The 16920-nt window shown below is 43.2% G+C and overlaps 1 protein-coding gene and 1 non-coding gene across 3 annotated transcripts in view; both read right to left on the bottom strand.

Moving 5' to 3' along the window:
• The window catches only part of PDSS2 (decaprenyl diphosphate synthase subunit 2), a 277971-nt gene that overhangs the window by 18728 nt on the left and 242323 nt on the right, over positions 1-16920 (bottom strand). The gene's annotated exons all lie outside the window — the stretch shown is intronic.
• LOC120363373 (U6 spliceosomal RNA) lies at positions 12948-13054 on the bottom strand. The gene has a single exon (XR_005578931.1). It is a non-coding gene; the product is annotated as a U6 spliceosomal RNA (small nuclear RNA).

Raw genomic sequence — 16920 nt, 5'->3', positions numbered from 1 at the left:
GCATCCTCCTGTTGGGAGTGAGACTTCAGGACTTATTTCAAGGCTCAACTTCTCTGCTAAGTACATTTGTGAGTTCACGCTGTGGCCTGCCATCCACAAAGAGCTGAATACAACCCAACAGCTCATTTCATACAAATTATCATAACTGAACAGACATAACCCTACTACTGTATATGTATAAATATCCCTAAACCATATGGTAGGGATAAATCTACATGATATAAAATATATCTACATCATATAAACATGTTTATATGGCTTAGGGGTATTTATAGTTTAAATAATTTTACTGGTATATTTAAAATTGACCTAATTGTTGATACTGTGGCAGAGAACTGAGGCAAAGTACTGCTTGCTACTTCAAGGAGTGAAGGTCAATTTGGATGATAGAGTGAGACCTTGTCTCAAAAAAAAAAAAAATTGCATTTCAGGGTAGGAGCAGACATGTCTGATCTCAAATGTAATTAAATGAGACAAAATGTACAATGTAATTCTTTTTTTCTATTTTCTTTATATGTATCTGCTGAGACATGCTATGTAATTCTTTTTTTGTTTTTGGAGACAAAAAAGTCTGGCTTTGTCACCCAGGCTGGAGTACAGTGTCACGATATCTGCTCATTGCACTCTGCCTCTTGGGTTCAAGTGATTCTTGTGCCTCAGCCTCCCGAGTAGCTGGGATTACAGGTACATGCCATTGTGCCTGGCTAAGTTTTGTATTTTTAGTAGAGACAGGGTTTTGCCGTGTTGGCCAGGCTGGTCTTGAACCCCTGACCTTAGGTGATCCTCTCACCTTGGCCACCCAAAGTGCTGGGATTACAGGCGTGAGCCACCATGCCCAACCTGTAATTCTTAATTTATAAACTTTCATCAGCATTTGACAGGTTTAGCATTTTAGGTTAGTAATATGGAATTATATTACATTTAGGATTAATTCCACAGGAAAAGCAATCACTGCTTCTCGGTTATCGTGTCTTCCAAAGGAATATTTGGTGATTTATAAATAATCATGGATTTATCCACATTCTGATTCAAAGTTAATTTTTAATTTTAGTATCATATTCCAAAGAGGAACTTAATTCTACGTATTGAAATTCAAAAAGCAAAACTGGGACTGTAAAGCTTTTTAGCAAACTCTGTAATAGAAATTCAACAAGCAAAACATGTCATAGGCTGAAGACTGTAGCAATGAGCCACTCTTGCCTGTAGCTTTTTTAGGAATGAATCAATAAATAGTAAGCTCTGTAATCTCATGACAAATACTATGCTGGTTATTTAATTAAAAAGAATACTGTGGGACGAGAGCATTCACATCATGTAGGAATCAAACAGTCCTGGGGATATTTGAGGAATATATAAACTATGTAAGAGTGAGTTTAGGTTTCTGTGATTTTACTTGATTTCCTATCTTACTTATAAATTTCTTATATCCGTCTCATGTTCCAGTTGTCATTTGCCTTAGTATTTGGATGCAGATACCTAGGGACCATTTGCCCCAAACTATCACCATCATCATCCATGTGATCCTAGATTCCTAGTATCCTAAAACACATCCTGACGTAAGATGAGTTTAAAACACATTTATAATTTCACCAGAAAGCATCTCAAATGACAGAGAAATTCTATCTACATTGATTAATGGAATAAATTTTCATTATTTAATTTAATGAAATAAATTTCGTAAAATATTTCCTTTCACAATAATTCATAAATATTTCATAATAATTTCATAAAATATTTCATTATTTATTTAATGAAATAAATGTAGGCCTCAGCCACATCTTCTAGGTAGGTTGCATCAGTCTGGGGGCAAATGTATGAGGTGAAGAATGTATACTTATTCTGTGCCATGTAAGTACAATCATATCTGGAAGATTAACAGCTCTTCCAAAGGTAGGAGGTCTCTACATTATGGTGTTATGGAAGGTGTATTTGTTAACTTAGATTGTGCCTCTCTCAAGAGAATGATGATCAGAATTTGTTTTAAATGATTATTATCTATAAAACTTTTTTTTGAAAAGTAAAGCATAGTTATCGGCTTAAAGTCACAATAATTATTACACTGGCTCTGCAAACATAAATCCTAGCACAGTCATTTATTAGACAATCACATTTCTGAGACCAGAACTGTGTTAGATTATAGACTAATATACATCGTTTTCTGGATGCTGCAAGACCAGAGTCTGAATACAATAACTTTTTGTAGTATGTCTAAAGCACCTTGAGAAGCAGTATGGTGGTAGAAAATACAGACTGTGTGCTAGGCAAAGTGGCTCACATATACAGTCTTAGCACTTTGGGAGGCAGAGGTGGGTGGATCAGTTAAGGCCAGGAGTTCGAGGCCAGCCTGGACAACATAGCAAAACCCTGTCTCTTAAAAACAACAACAACAACAACAAAGAATACACATTGTGAAGTCAGCAGATCTGAGTACAATCTTCACTCTGAGACAATTACTGTGTGAACAGTTTGGTTATCTGAGCTCTTCTCTGTAAAATGAGGGGATTCAGAGAGAGAATTTAATAGAACCATTTGATTAAGGTGCTTAGTGTGTGTCTTAAAGAGTGTATGCTGCAAAGCATGCACACAGTGGCATGCATCTTAAAGAAAGTGCAGCACATAGAAGAGCCTACACATTTTTCTGATAGCTGCACACAAATCTTAGGAATCAAAGATACAGGTTAGCATAATCTTCTTAGATCTAGGATAGGGAGATTTTCCACAGGGGGCACCATTGTGCTACATACTAATCAATTTTCAGAGGTATAGCTTTGGCTTTATGATGATCTAGTTAAGATCTCTCTCTCTTTTTTTTTTTTTTGGTGGGGGCGGGGATGGAGTCTCACACTGTTGCCTGGGCTGGAGTGCAGTGGCACGATCTCAGCTCACTGCAACCTTTGTCTCCCAGGTTCAAGCAATTTTCCTGCTTCAGCCTCCTGAATAGCTGGGATTACAGGTGCCCACCATCACACCCAGCCAATTTTTGTATTTTTAGTAGAGACAGGGTTTCACCACGTTAGCCAGGCTGGTCTCAAATTCCTGAGGTTGTGATTCGCCCATGTAGGCCTCCCAAAGTGCTGGGATTACAGGTGTTGAGCCACCGTGCTTGGCCTTAGTTAAGATCTTTCATTAAGACAGAACATCAAGGACTGGGGGCAGAAGGACAGGATCTACTCACCTACAATCCTTAGTAACATTTCACACTTCACTAAGCTATGCTATAGGTCCCATGATCTCTACTGTTACTTAAGTAATTTTGTTTGAAAACTGAGGGGACATAGCCACGTTGTTATTTCAGGAAAGATGGTTAAGTACATTATCAGGGATCAATACTCTGTCTGATGTGGTAAGTGGCGAGGCTGAGTAGTGCTTTGAGACACTTCACAGAGCATGGAAGAATAGCTTCAGATGTAGCAACTGAATAAACTACAGCTTTGTGATGGCTCAAACAGCTTCAAATTACTAAAATCCTTAATTCAACACAAAATCCAACAGCAGGATTAGTGCATGACTGTGGAAATACGAATCTAGGTAACGATATCTTCTAACTTACTAAAACTATGTTCAGTATCTGTAGAGAGGTGCCTCTCCTTTCTTCTTGCTCAAAACCATAATTTTGGGAAACCCATGCCTCTCCACTACATTTTATGACAAAGAAAGAGATAGTATTAGCTTCAGATCCACTTTAAAATGGTTTTAATGGACTAAACAGGCTTTTCTATAGGGACAGAGGGCTCTATCTTCGACATAAAGACATACAGGCTCTCCCTGTGCACAGGTGGCTCCTGACACCACAAACTGGGAGCAATAATTGAATTCAGCTACCCCACAGTGCGGAGCATTCTCCCGCAGAGCCAGCCTGAAGGGCATTTCTAGTTAGCGTTCCAGACTAAGACTCAAAAGATTACCCCAACTGAATCTTTGCCTCAACCCAGGGGGTGTGAAGCACTGAGGATGTAACCATTTGATTAAAAATATAGTTAGGGTGAAATAAGAGGAACAAAGGTGGAATTAAATATGCCTTATGAATTAGAAGAACAGAGATTAGGCACAAACATGTGTAGTATCTCGGGTCATCTTGCATCCATTCAACAGTCAGTCAACAAATATTTATTGGGTACCCATCCTGCACCAGGTTCTGTAGTAGGCCTTCATGGTGCAATGGTGAGCAAACTCAGACACCATTCCAGGCTTACCATCAAGAACTGGTCTTCATCAACAATCTCGGCCTGAATTAGCTTCCTGATAAATATTAGATATTATGTAGACATGTAATGTGTAGGGGTCAGTAGTACAAAATGGTAAATATAAGAGTGGAGAGACTGCCCCACTAAATGTTACCGTTATAAGCTAAATAATTAAAAATTTCATGTATAACATTTTAAAGCAAACATCAATAAACTAGGAATACAGAATCTGAAGAAAAGTAAAATAGATTTATAATTGCCTATACTAAATTAGTATCAGTAGTATTTAGGGTCAGGTGCAGTGGCTCACACCTATAATGCCAGAACTTTGGGAGGCTGAGGCGGGTGGATCACCTGAGGTCAGGAGTTTGAGATCAGCCTGGCCAACATGGTGAAACCCCATCTCTACTAAAATACAGAAATTAGCCTGGTGTGGAGTGGATGCCTCTATTCCAGCTACTTGGGGGGCTGAGGTAGGAGAATAGCTTGAACCCAGGTGGTGGAGGTTTCAGTGAGTTGAGATCACACCATTGCACTCCAGCCTTGGTGCCAAGAGTGAAACTCCATCTCAAAAACAAAAAAAGAAAATAATGATGGCCAGGCGCGGTGGCTCAAGCTTGTAATCCCAGCACTTTGGGAGGCCGAGGCGGGTGGATCACGAGGTCGAGAGATCTAGACCATCCTGGTCAACATGGTGAAACCCCGTCTCTACTAAAAATACAAAAAATTAGCTGGGCATGGTGGTGCGTGCCTGTAATCCCAGCTACTCAGGAGGCTGAGGCAGGAGAATTGCCTGAACCCAGGAAGCGGAGGTTGCAGTGAGCCAAGATCGCGCCATTGCACTCCAGCCTGGGTAACAAGAGCGAAACTCTGTCTCAAAAAAAAAAAAAAAAAAAAAAGAAAAGAAAAGAAAATAATGATCGGGCACAGTGGCTCACAACTGTAATCCCAGTACTTTGGGAGGCTGAGGTGGGTGGATCACCTGAGGTCAGGAGTTCAAGACTGACTAGCCTGACCAAAGTGGTGAAACCCTGTCTCTACTAAAAATATAAAAATTAGCTGGGCATGGTGGTGAATGCCTGTAATCCAAGCTACTCAGGAGGCTGAGGCAGGAGAATTGCTTGAACCTGGGAGGTGCAGGTTGCAGTGAGCCAAGACTGTACCACTGCACTCTAGTCAAGGTGACAGAGCGAGACTCTGCTTCAAAAAAAAAAAAAAAAAATGGTATTAAAGTATTTGGGCTAGCCGGGCGCGGTGGCTCAAGCCTGTAATCCCAGCACTTTGGGAGGCCGAGGCGGGTGGATCACGAGGTCAAGAGATCGAGATCATCCTGGTCAACATGGTGAAACCCCGTCTCTACTAAAAATACAAAAATTAGCTGGGCATGGTGGCGTGTGCCTGTAATCCCAGCTACTCAGGAGGCTGAGGCAGGAGAACTGCCTGAACCCAGGAGTCGGAGGTTGCGGTGAGCTGAGATCGTGCCATTGCACTCCAGCCTGGGTAACAAGAGCGAAACTCCGTCTCAAAAAAAAAAAAAAAAAAAGTATTTGGGCTAACAACGGAGAGGGTGGCATACACTGTATGATATCATAAAGATGCTTATCATTAGCTGGGCGCAGTGGCTCATGCCTGTAATCCCAGCACTTTGGGAGGCTAAGGCAGGCGGATCACAAGGTCAGGAGACTGAGACCATCCTGGCTATCATGGTGAAACCCCATCTCTACTAACATTACAAAAACTTAGCCAGGCATGGTGGCATGCTTCTGTGGCCCTAGCTACTCGGGAGGCTAAGGCAGAAGAATTGCTTAAACTTGGAAGGTGGAGTTCGCAGTGAGCCAAGATCGCACCACTGCACTCCAGCAGCCTAGGTGACAGAGTGAGACCCTATCTCCAAAAAAAAAAAAAAAAAAAGATGCTTATCATTAAAATAATTTAATAATTTTATTCATGATCCACAAGGAAATAGAGATTATGCTCATTAAATCTGCTGATGCCACTGAGGTGTGTGGGATTGCTAACACCTCAGAGAACAATAATCTAATTATAAAATAACATTAAGAAATTAGAGGAACAGATAATCAAAGCAAGATGATAGTCACTGGGGCCAAATGCACAATAATATACTGAAAGAGTTAGGGAGGAAAAAGACTAGTTTGATGATGGGAATTAATAATGTCCAGAGGGCAAATGTTTTGCAAAAAGACCTAGGCCAATAATAAGGCACAACTCTGGTTTAAGATACTAAGAGTTGCATGTGTGATTATAATTTATTTATTTCTTTGAGATGGAGTCTTGCTCTATTTCCTGGGCTGGATTGTAGTGCTCACTGCAACCTCTGCCTCCTGGGTTCAGGCAATTCTCTTGCCTCAGTCTCCTGAGTAGCTGGGACTATAGGCGTGTGCCACCATACCTGACTAATTTTTGTATTTGTAGTAGAGATGGGGGTTTTGGCATCTTGGCCAGGCTGGTCTCAAACTCCTGACCTCAAGTGATCTGCCTACCTCGGTCTTCCAAAGTGCTGGGATTACAGGCATAAGCCACCACACCCGGCCTATAATTTATTTTTGATGTAATGTTCCACATGGTACAAAAGCTTCTATGCTTTACTGTGGACAGAAACTGACCAATGATTATTTTTCTTTTTTATTTATTTATTTTTTATTTTTTACTTTTTCTTTTTAAAGACGGGGTTTCACCATGTTGGTCAGGCTGGTCTTGAACTCCTGACCTCAGGTGATCCGCCTGCCTTGGCCTCCAAAGTGCTTGGATTACAGGCGTGAGCCACCACGCCCAGCCCCAATGATTATTTTTCTATCATTAATAATTGCAATTTGAAGGAGATGTGAGATTAAGGCAGTAGCTGCAAAAACTGACAAACTAAGTGTTTTGAAAACAGATTAAAGAGTATCTACTCACTATTGCTGCAAAGAAAAACAGTTGTCTGAAATGTAATTGCCAAGAGAAAGATAACTGGTTTAATCTGGTTTTAAGAAAATGAGGAGTGGGGAATTTAAAATTTTTGGATGGGGGCTGGTCATGGTGGCTCACGCCTGTAATCCCAGCACTTTGGGAGGCCAAGGTGGGAAGATCACTTAAGCCCAGGAGTCTGAGACCAACCCAGGTTAAATAGTGAGACCTCTTCTCTACAAAAGCATTAGCCGGGAGTGGTGGCATGCTACTGGCGAAGCTGAGGTGGGAGAATCACTTGAACCCGGGAGGTCAACACTGCAGTGAGCCATGATCATGCCACTGCACTCCAGCCTGGGTGACAGAACAAGACTGTCTCAAAAAAAAAAAAAAAAAAAAAAGTTGCATAGTTGCACCCATATCATTATGGTATTTTGATTTGGACTCTTTCTTTAAATTCTACTATAAACATCTTGTTTAATTATATCACAAGTCCTTTATGGAACAAGATAGGAGAGGGCAATCCAATGGCTCCACAGTCTTCATAGTTACCACTAAAACAGAAATCCTAACTGTTAAAACATATTTGGCTGAGCACTGTGGTTCACACCTGTAATCCCAGTACTTTGGGAGGCCGAGGTGGGTGGATCACCTGAGGTCAGGAGTTTGAGACCAGCCTAGGCAAGACGGTAAAACTCCATTTCTACAAAAAATATAAAAAATAGCCAGGCGTGGTGGTGGGTGCCTGTAATCCCAGCTACTCTGGAGGCTGTGGTATGAGAATCTCTTGAATCTGGAAGGCAGATGTTGCAGTGAGCCAAGATTGCACCATTGCACTCCAGCCTGGGCGATAAGAGCTAAACCACGTCTCAAAAAACAAACAAAACAAAAAAACCCCCACATATTAGTGGGGCTAGAGAAAATGATTTAGTGCATTCAGTGATGCTATATGAAGTATTTCACCAAAAAAGAGCTAATGTAAAGTCCCAGGGTAGGAGATGCAGCATCTGTCCAAGAAGGGGTACAGGGAAGAGAAAATATAGCAACATCTGTTTTCTAAATGTGCCAATGTGAAAAATTCTCAGAGCCAGATTGCTAGGGTCATGGGAAGGAACTGGCAGCAAAAATTGACTGCCAAAAATAAATAAATAAATAAATAAATAAATAAACGAATAAAATTAGCACGAATGTCAAAGCTCATTTGTGGCACAGTCCTAGGCACCTGTGAAAGAATGAACAGAAGGCAGACTCTACAATGCTGCACAGTCTGGTTTTGACCAAGTGATGGTTATTCATATCTGTATATCTGAAGCAATTATTAAAAAGAAACTGGGAAAAAATCTGTCTCTGTGATGGAGATATTTAAAATAAGCCATTTTGAAAATGTTAAAAAATTAAAATTGTAGAAAGTCGAACCATAGGTGCCATGTTTTGCCTGAAGTGGTAAAAATACCATCTGCCTCAGTCTTTTAGCAGCATGCTTATTTCAAGTAGCAGTAGGCTAAACTACAGGCATACGCTCAGCTCCAGCTGGGGAAAATACACAGACGTTTGTCGATGTTTTTCTAAGCAAGAGTAGTCAACATATTCGTTTTCTTTTAGACATATATATTAGTTACCATAGCAAACCAAACGTGAATGTGGTCCGAGAGGCTTCTCCACCAGTCCCAACACATCTCCAGGAATTCCTGCAATTCAATAGGTGGCACTCTTCCCTCTAGCACTAGCTGAAGCGGCTCTGCGGAACCTTGAGGCCAGAAGCCTAAGGAGCTGGAGCAGTCTGAGAGATGCCTACCCAGGGCTGCAGGACAGTCACTGTAATTAAGGTCCCCACCACACTATGCACTGGAGCAAAAGTGTTAGCTTCCTGGTCACACTTCACTTCTGGTAATTACATTCCATCTAATACAACTTCTGCAATTTTAACTAGGTAAGATATTCTTTGTTTTTCCATCTTAAAAGCTACTAAGGTAGGGCTGTCTCACACAGTTAAATAGCTTCCAGCTTTGCCCACTACCCAGGTGGGTGAGTTTCAGCAATGAGTATAGTGACTTCCAGTCTGTGTTAACTACTTTAAGAGACAGGGAGAGATTTAATGAATTAAGAGTTGTCAAGTGCTTTGATATCTTAGGATGAAAGGTACTACGGCAGTGTAAAGCATTCATATCCAGGTTCTATCACAACAGGAACTCAATTAAAAAGTAGTTCAATTTGTATCTGAGTATCTGTGTACAGATCACTATTTTGCTGAATGTGACAGACATTTTGAAGGTCCAGCTGAGAATGATTTTGAAATGATCACCTCTTCCACACTCTCCCCTGCTTCCTCATCATCTGAAACTGACAAAATTGAGTGATGGGATATAAAGCCACAGAGTGCATGACCAAAATAATTGTATACAATTTTTTTGGACGCTTTCTCTTTTTTATTATTTTATTTTACTTTTTCTGGGATACATGTGCAGAATGTGCAGGTTTGTTACATAGGTATACTTGTGCCATGGTGGTTTGCTGCACCTACTGACTGGCCCTCTAAGTTCCCTCCTTTCGCCCCCCCACCCCCCAACAGGCCCTGGTGTGTGATGTTCCCCTCCCTGTGTCCATGGGTTCTCATTGTTCAACTCCCACTTATGAGTGAGAACACGTGGTGCTTGGTTTTCTGTTCCTGTGTTAGTTTGCTGAGGATGATGCCTTCCAGCTTCATCTATATCTCTGCAAAGAATATGATCTCATTTCTTTTTATGGCTGCACACTTTCTTGATATCTAACTTTTCAGATAAAATTTGGCTTTTGAGTTTACAAATATTTATCACTTGGAAATAAAGAAATTATCAGCAGGAAGTGAAATTCACAATAATCTCCTGAAATGGCTGCCGAGTTTTTCAGATACTAGTTTACAGATAACGCCTACCAGGGGAACCCTAAGCCACCAAGCACAATACCAATATTAGCCTGAACATCATGACCACAAAAAGCAGACCACACAAAGCAGAGAGGAGTAGAACTGAGGTCATAAGACGCATTACCAAGAGTCCATAACACACTGCATAAGGGATAATACTACAGACATCTCCCCAAGACTTGGTAAAGATACAGTCTTCTCTATGCTGCTTTGGTTTAAGTCTGTGTTAAGGATGACAGGTCTGGATTAATTACCTCGATCAAGTGATGCCTTTAAGTATGAGAATAGCACTACATATTCAAGGAGGGGTGGGTTTCTATTTACCGGCATGAGAAATATTATCACTGGGCACCATGAGAAGGCAACCTTAGGTAACTTTGGGATGGAATGTATTACACAGACAATATACTCTTTTTTTTTTTTTTTTTTTTTGAGACAGAGTGTCGCTCTTGTTACCCAGGCTGGAGTGCAATGGCACGATCTCGGCTCACCACAACCTCCGCCTCCTGGGTTCAAGCAATTCTCCTGCCTCAGCCTCCTGAGTAGCTGGGATTACAGGCACGCGCCACCATGCCCAGCTAATTTTTTTTTGTATTTTTAGTAGAGACGGGGTTTCACCACGTTGACCAGGATGGTCTCGATCTCTCGACCTCGTGATCCACCCGCCTCGGCCTCCCAAAGTGCTGGGATTACAGGCTTGAGCCACCGTGCCCGGCCAACAATATACTCTTAAAATGGCTAATTTGAGTCTACAGTCCTCAATTCCGGACCTCTCCTAACCTCCTGTATGTCCCCTAACATAGCACGAATGTAACACTCATGCACACATATTTGTCAAGCACTCCTGTGGAAGCCTGTGCTAGGGAGGGTGAGGCAACTATGAACAAGGCCACCAAAGTCCCTGCCTTTAGATCTTTTACATGCAGCCGGGCGCGGTGGCTCAAGCCTGTAATCCCAGCACTTTGGGAGCCTGAGGCGGGTAGATCACGAGGTCAAGAGATCGAGACCATCCTGGTCAATATGGTGAAACCCCGTCTCTACTAAAAATACAAAAAAGTAGCTGGGCATGGTGGCGCGTGCCTGTAATCCCAGCTACTCAGGAGGCTGAGACAGGAGAATTGCCTGAACCCACGAGGCGGAGGTTGCGGTTAGCCGAGATCGCGCCATTGCACTCCAGCCTGGGTAACAAGAGTGAAACTCCGTCTCAAAAAAAAAAAAAAAAAAAAAAAAAAAAGATCTTTTACATGCTAGTGGAAGAAGAAATAAACACACGTTTAAATAAAAAATGAAGATAATTTTACGTTATGATCAATGTTAAGGCAAACAGCAAAGGTGGAGTGGCTACTTTAGATAGGGAAGCTGGAGTCAAGGGAGCTTGTGATGGCAAACTCTGGCAGTCATGTTCATGGTAGTTGTCTGGGCACTAGCATTGTGCTTCAAATATATTAAACATCAGATAAAGGCTGGGTGCGGTGGCTCATGCCTGTAATCCCAGCACTTTGGAAGGCTGAGGCAGGCAGATTGCTTTGAGCTTAGGAGTTCGAGATCAGCCTGGGCAATGTGGTGAAATCCTGTCTGTACAAAAAATACAAAAATTAGCCAGGCATTGGTGGCTTGCATCTGTAGTTCCGGCTACTCAGGAGACTGAGGCTGGAGAATTACTTGACCCCAGGAAGCGGAAGTTGCAGTGAGCCGAGATCGCGCCACTGTACTCCAACCCGGGTGACAGAGTGACATCCTGTCTAAAAAAACAAAATAATTAAAAAATATATTAAATAAATGTTGGTTGGGTGAAGGAGTGAGTATGGACCTCAGGATAAGAATGTCACCTCCCAGCCGGGCGCGGTGGCTCAAGCCTGTAATCCCAGCACTTTGGGAGGCCGAGGCGGGTGGATCACAAGGTCAAGAGATCGAGACCATCCTGGTAACATGGTGAAACTCCGTCTCTACTAAAAATACAAAAAATTAGCGGGGCATGGTGGCGCGTGCCTGTGATCTCAGCTACTCAGGAGGCTGAGGCAAGAGAATTGCCTGAACCCAGGAGGCAGAGGTTGCGGTGAGCCGAGATTGCACCATCGCACTCCAGCCTGGGTAACAAGAGTAAAACTCCGTCTCAAAAAAAAAAAAAAAAAAAAAAAAAAGGTCACCTCCCAAATTTAGAATAAGCCTAAGGGAATAGAAAAGCACTACTCTAAATTGCTCATTTTGTACTGAGGAAACTAAGGAAAGACCAAAGAGATTAAGTGAACAATTTGGTTTGGATGTTTTGTCCGCTTCAAATCTCATGTTGAAATGTGACCTCCATTGTTGGAGGTGGGTCTGGTGGCAGGCGTTTGGGTCATGGGGTTTGATCCCTCATGAATGGCTTAGTGCCATGCCCTTGGTGACGAGTGAGTTCTCACTCAGTTGAGTTCATGCGAGACCTAGTTGTTTAAAAGTGTGTGGCACTTTTAATACCTTTGCCATGCACCATGATTCTAAGCTCCTTGAGGGCTCACCAGAAGCAGATGTCAGCACTGTGCTTCCCATATGCCTGCAGAATCATAAGCCAATTAAACCTCTTTTCTATTTTTTTTTTTTTTTTTTTTTTTTGAGGCAGGGTCTCACTCCCATTGCCCAGGCTGGAGTACAGTGGCGTGATCACAGCTCACTGCAGCCTCAACTTCTTGGGGTCAGGTGATCCCCTACCTCAGCCTCCTGAGAAGCTAGGACTACAGGTGTGCACCACCACGCCTAGCTAATTTTTTTTTTTTTTTTTTTTTTTTTTGCATTTTAGGTTTTGGGGTACATGTGATGAACATGCAAGATTGTTGCATAGGTACACACATGGCAGTGTGCTTTGCTTCCTTCCGTCCCCTCACCTGTATCTGTCATTTCTCCCCATGCTATCTCTTCCCACCTCCCCACCCCCCGCCCCTCCCCCATTTCCCCCCAACGGATCCCAGTGTGTAGTGAAAAATATGGAACGCTTCACGAATTTGCGTGTCATCCTTGCGCAGGGGCCATGCTAATCTTCTCTGTATCGTTCCAATTTTAGTATATGTGCTGCCGAAGCGAGCACGCCTAGCTAATTTTTTAATATTTTTAGTAGGGAGTGCAGTGACACAATTTCAGCTGACTGCAACCTCTGCCTTTCAGGCTCAAGTAATCCTCCCACTTCAGCCTCCTGAGTAGATGGGACTATTGGTGTGGACCATCATATCTAGCTAATTTTTGTATTTTTTTGGTGGAGACAGGATTTTGTCGTATTGCCTAGGCTGGTCTTGAACTCCTGAACTCAAGTGCTCCTGCCTTGGCTTCCCAAAGTGCTGGGATTACAGGTATGAGCCACTATACCCAGCCAGGTATTTCTTTTCTTTTCTTTCTTTCTTTTTTCTTTTATTTTTTTTTTTAAGACAGAGTCTTGCTCTGTTGCCCTGGCTGGAGTGCAATGGCATAATCTTGGCTCACTGCAACCTATGTCTCTGGGGTTCAAGCAATTCTCCTACCTCTGCCTTCTGAGCAGCTGAGATTACAGGTGTGTGCCATCATGTCTGGCTAATTTTTTTGTACTTTTAGTAGAGACAGGGTTTCACCATGTTGACCGGGCTGGTCTCAAACTCCTGACCTCAGGTAATCTGCCTACCTTGGTCTCCCAAAGTGCTGAGATTACAGGTGTGAGCCACTGTGCCTGGCCCCAGTCAGGTGTTTCCTTATTGTACTGCAAGAACAGACTAACACAGTGACTGTTACCAGATTTTGCAGTGAGTTGGTGGCAGAGCCATTGCTTGGTCCAGGGGTGCTCTTATCTGTGCATCATATTTTTTTCTTTTCCATTTTTCAATGGAAATCTCTTCCATTGTCAAGTGCTTCTGTGATAAGAAACCCAAAGGCATTCTTTGAGTCATAAAAAAAGCATCACCAGTCTGGGTAAAGAAAAGAAAGAGCCGGGCGTGGTGGCTCAAGCCTGTAATCCCAGCACTTTGGGAGGCCGAGGTGGGTGGATCACGAGGTCAATTGATCGAGACCATCCTGGTCAACATGGTGAAACCCTGTCTCTACTAAAAATACAAAAAATTAGCTGGGCATGGTTGTGCATGCCTGTAATCCCAGCTACTCAGGAGGCTGAGGCAGGAGAATTGCCTGAACCCAGGAGGCGGAGGTTGCGGTGAGCTGAGATGGCGCCATTGCGCTCCAGCCTGGGTAACAAGAGTGAAACTCTGTCTCAAAAAAAAAAAAAAAAGAAAAAAAGAAAGAAAGAAAGAAAAGAAAGAAAGAAAAAAATAGCTGGGTGTGGTGACACATGTATGTCTGTAGTCCCAGTTACTCAGGAGTCTGAGGCAGGAGGATCCTTTAAGCCCATGAGTGGGAGGCTGCAGTAAGCTATGATTGTGCCACTATGCTCCAGCCTGGGTGACAGAGTGAGAACCCATCTCTTAAAAAAAATTATAAAACAAAATAAGCATCAACCAATGTTCAATTGTCACTCTTTTCCCTTACTTTTTTTATTCATATGTCAGCTTTCTGTCACTACCATAGTAAAAATCCCAGTCTTTATCTTCATACTAGTTTACTACAACCATCCTAAGCAATCTTCTTAACCCTGCTGACATCTGCAAACTGTGTTAAATGCTTTCCTTTCCTCCCTGCCTTGAGACCCAGTGCCCTATGCCTGATTTTTTCCTGTGGCAGCAGCTTGCTTCTCCCCCACTTACTGCACATGTTTTCTGTTTTCTTACTCAGGACCTCTGTTCACTCGCTTACTTGCTCATTCACTCAACACATACTAAGGGACAAGTCCTGTGTTGGGTACCAGATATACAAAGAGAAGAAATATACTGTCTCTGCCCTCTAAGAGCTCACAGTCTAGGATCTGTCTCATAAATGGATCATGACAATATAACACAGTAAGAGCAGTGACTGAGAAATGCATAGTGTATTGAGGAACTGAGGAAAGCGCCTAATCCAGCTCAGGGAACCACAGAGGACTTCCTATAGGCGACAATCCTAATTAAGGTTCATAGGATGAGCAGAGGGAGACAGATAAAGAGGGCAGGGCATTCAAAGCAGAGGGGACCACATGAGTGAAGATGCAGACAACAGAAGCAGTATGCGTTATGAAACGTGGTGCTGCTGCAGGACCGTGGGAGATGAAGCTAGAGGGTCTCTTTAGGGGAGAGATCACACAACGCTACATATGCCAACCCAGCAAGCTCTGAATGTGTGGGTTAGACAACATGGAGCAATGAAGGGGTTTAAGCTGGAGAGGGAAACTGTCAGATTGGTGGTTTAGACAGTCACTTTGGCTGGTCACAGATCTGTGGGGACGAAAGAGAGGCGGGGGAGACTGAGCAGTAGGTTTTTCAGTGGTTCAGATGAAGAGCCTATGAGCATGAGCAATGGGAAAGACACCAATAGGAGGAGTTGGAGTCAAGACAATGTAGGCTATAAAACTGGTATGACTTGGTCATGGAACACAGGGTGGGGTGCAGGAGCAGCTTCTCACGTGGTAAGTTTCTCACATGGTTGACTGGTGGGATGATAGTGCTAACCTCTGAGCTAAAAAAAGGCTCAGAGGTCTCACATGGTTGACTGGTGGGATGAGAGTGCTAACCTCTGAGCTAAAAAAAGGCTCAGAGGTCCAGCACCAAGGACCGTAACCTTCCTAATGTAATATACGGACTCTGGGTGATAATGATGCATCAATGTAGACTCATCATTTTTTTTTTTTCCTGGTGACAGGGTCTCACTCTGTCGCCCAGGCTGGAGTGTAGTGGCAAGATCTTGACACACTGAAACCTCTGCTCCCAGGCTCAAGCAATCCTCCCACCTCAGCCTCCCAGGCAGCTGCAACTACAGGAGTGCAACACCACACCCAGTTAATTTTTACATTGTTTTGTACAGACAGAGTTTCGTTGTCTTATCCAGGTTGGTCTTGAACTCCTGGCTCAAGTGATCCTCCCACCTAAGCCTCCCAAAAGTGCTGGTATTAGAGGAATGAGCCACCACACCTGGCCTCAGACTCATTAATCGTAACAATGTGCTGCTCCGGTGTGGGATGCTGATGGTGAGGGAGGCTGCATGAGTGTGGGGTCAGGGGCTATAGGAACTCCACACTTTTCACTCACTTCTGCTGTCAACCTAAAACTGCTGTAAAAAATAAAGTCATTAAACAGCAGCAACAGAAAGGTCAGAGGTGTCAGAAAAGAAGTTTAGTTTAGTTTAAGACGCACTGGGTTCTCATGCCTGGGGGAGACCGAAGAGGGTAAGTCCACAGCCTGCATTTGGGGGTACGATGAGGCTCAAGTACACATCTAAGACAGAGTGGCAGACATGGAGGCCCTCAGTTTACAGGTGCTCCTATTATCTAGTTTATCTTGAAGGAGGCAAACGTATGTGAGGCAGATAAAAGGAGAGACTGTCCCAACACTCCTTGTGGGAGGAAAAGACTTGACAGCCTCTGAGACCCAAAAATCTGCAGAGTCTGAGACCCTAGGGAAAGGCTCAGGGAAAAAGCCAAAAACCAAAGAGGCAGTGAAGGAAAAAAATCCTTCACTGGGGGCCGGGCGCGGTGGCTCAAGCCTGTAATCCCAGCACTTTGGGAGGCCGAGGCGGGTGGATCACGAGGTCAAGAGATCGAGACCATCCCGGTCAACATAGTGAAACCCCGTCTCTACTAAAAATACAAAAAATTAGCTGGGCATGGTGGCACATGCCTGTAATCCCAGCTACTCAGGAGGCTGAGGCAGGAGAATTGCCCGAACCCAGGAGGCGGAGGTTGTGGTGAGCCCGCGCCATTGCACTCCAGCCTGAGTAACAAGAGCGAAACTCCGTCTCAAAAAAAAAAAACAAAAACAAAAACAAAAAAATCCTTCACTGGGGACAAAAGACCTGAGACAGACTCCAAAAAAGCCAGAGACCAAGTTCTTTGCTGCTCCTAGTAAATCT

The sequence above is a fragment of the Saimiri boliviensis genome, chromosome 4, assembly GCF_048565385.1.
Source record: "Saimiri boliviensis isolate mSaiBol1 chromosome 4, mSaiBol1.pri, whole genome shotgun sequence".
NCBI lineage: Eukaryota > Metazoa > Chordata > Mammalia > Primates > Cebidae > Saimiri > Saimiri boliviensis.
This window is presented reverse-complemented; position numbering and strand designations above follow the sequence as displayed.